Source organism: Pinus tabuliformis, chromosome 7 (assembly GCF_031772625.1).
Source record: "Pinus tabuliformis cultivar Carrire ecotype Pingquan chromosome 7, CPIR1, whole genome shotgun sequence".
Taxonomy (NCBI): domain Eukaryota; kingdom Viridiplantae; phylum Streptophyta; class Pinopsida; order Pinales; family Pinaceae; genus Pinus; species Pinus tabuliformis.
Window position 1 is genome coordinate 1024728679 of NC_142293.1, and position 2500 is coordinate 1024731178.

At 51.7% G+C, this 2500-nt stretch overlaps 1 non-coding gene across 1 annotated transcript in view; it reads right to left on the bottom strand.

Annotated features, from left to right (window-relative positions):
- Positions 1–2309: 2309 nt before the first annotated feature.
- Positions 2310–2500, bottom strand: part of LOC149251110 (18S ribosomal RNA) — a 1802-nt gene continuing 1611 nt past the window's right edge. The window contains exon 1 of the ribosomal RNA XR_016267663.1: positions 2310–2500. This exon is cut by the window's right edge and continues 1611 nt beyond it. This is a non-coding gene — a ribosomal RNA (18S ribosomal RNA).

Consider the following 2500-nt stretch of genomic DNA (forward strand, 5'->3'; position numbering starts at 1 on the left):
GCCCCATGCCTTCGGGAACTGAAGGGGGGAACTGAAGGGGACGACGATCAAGAAGGACTAGGGTGGCCACCCCAGGAGCTCGCACTGCGTTTCGCCCTTCCGGAACACCAATCCACAACAATCCCACCTTTTATCCGTAACGCTAGGGGCCATGAGGAAGAAGGGAAGAAAACAACAAGAGAGAAAGGGATATATCAACTGTGGCTACCGGCTCACAAGGGGAGGCTTCAAACAGAGAACAAGCTTCCCCAACCCCGTGCCTTCGCAAAAAGGGGGGAACTGCAGGGGATGGTGATCGAGAAGGACTAGGGTGGCCACCCTGGGAACTCACATTGCTTTTCGTCCTTCCCGAACACCAATCCACAACAATCCCACCTTTTCTCCGTAAAGCTAGGGGCCGAAGGAAGAAGGGAAGAAAACAACATGAAAGAAAGAGAGATATCAAACGTGTCCACCGGCTCACAGGGGGAGGCTGAAACATAGAACAAGCTTCCTGACCCCCGTGCCTTCGCAAAAATGGGGGGAACTGCAGGGGACAGAGATCGAGAAGGACTAGGGTGGCCACCCTCGGAACTCGCACTGCTTTTCGTCCTTCCTGAACACCAGTCCACAACAATCCCACCTTTTCTCCGTAAAGCCAAGAGGCAAAAAGCAAGAAGGGAAGAAAACAACAGGAAAGCAAGAGATATCAAACGTGGCTACCGGCTCACAAGGGGAGGCTCAAACAGAGAACAAGCTTCCCAAACCCCGCGCCTTCGGAAAAAGGGGGGAACTACAGGGGACGGTGATCGAGAAGGACTAGGGTGGCCACCCTGGGAACTCGCACTACTTTTCGTCCTTCCCGATCACCAATCCACAACAATCCCACCTCTCCTCCGTAAAGCTAGGGGAAAAAGGAAGAAGGGATGAAAACAACACCAAAGAAACAAAGATCCCAAGAAAAGAGAGAAGCTCAACAACATGCCGAGTAGATGTCTGCTAACCAAAAAGAAATCAAACAAGGCACCCAATCAAAAAAGCATCCCACCTCTTCACACCCTCCCACATGCATTCAGCACAACACCCTTTCCAGCTTTACAACATAGCAAACAACCAAGCAAATAAATCACAACCTAAAACTGACCAATAGAAAAGACAAGGGCCACGATGAGACCAGTGTCTGGAGCACGTCACTGAGAGGCACACAGCCCCCCAACCCAGCGGCACAAGGCTTCAAACGACAAATAGACCGCTGCCAATAACACAAACCCACCCCGCTCTTGCACCCCTCCATGTACAAAACACCCGACAACCTTTCCAGTGAGAGAGTCAACGGGGGTCAAATAATCAAACTCCAAAGAGGAGTTGTCACAGGCCGACGCTCAACGCTGGAGAAAGCCGCGGGCCACAAATACATCGATGGTGCAAGGCCAATAGAGAGAGGGACGTTCGCAAAGCACACACCACGAAACAAAGAAATGACGCAAGTCCCACAAAAAACCCACAATCCAAAGGGAGGAACAAAGACACGACCCGCTACTTCTTTTTCCCTCAGAAGGGGAGTGGGTCACGAGAGGATGAGGAATTCCCTCAATGGCAAAGGCACGAGATAAGATTGCCACCCTCATGCCTGTCGGTGGGGAAAATTGCGATCTCGATGGAGCTCAGACCGAGGGATGGGTTTTTCATTACCTCAACACCCAACCCTTCCACGAGGGCATGTCGAAGGAACGGTCGGGAGGGACTAGGGTGGCCAGCCCAACGGGTTGAACCGCTCTTCATCCATCCCATACTTGACCACACCTTGACAATCTCGCCTCATGGAAGGTTTGAGCTACCGTGCACACGCGCAACCACTCCCTCGACCCAACCACCAGCGAAAAAGCTCACCCAAGCAACACATCAACCACCACCGCCTTTTCGAGAGAAGCAACTATGGAAGCCCGCACCCTTGGCCCATGCCTTCCAACGAACAAAAGACCGAGCACCGCCGCTACAAATGAGTCTGAATTTATCCATCGTATTTACCGAGCACCTCAACTCTGCAGCAACCATGCCCGGCCGAACAGATCGTTGGAAGGGCTCCCAAGAAACAAGCTTCCGAACCCCCTGCAGAAACACATTGGGGGGAAGAAAAACAAAGGATGGGTGGGACAAGCACAAGCATGGCTTGCAAGCACACATGAAAAAACAAGCGTAGTTACCTCGAGACAAGCAACCAAAATTGTTCCCGCCAAACACCAAACCCGCTCCCCTAGAGATGCACCACAAAGTCCCACATTGCAATCGAAACCCAACCAACACGAACCAAAAAAGAAAACCCCTGCTATCAATCATCCTACTAAGTTCACCTACGGTAACCTTGTTATGACTTCTCCTTCCTCTAAATGATAAGGTTCAATGAACTTCTCACGATGTCGATGGCGGCGAACCACCATCATCGACGCAATCCGAACACTTCACCGGATCATTCAATTGGTAGGAGCGACGGGTGGTGTGTACAAAGGGCAGGGACGTAGTC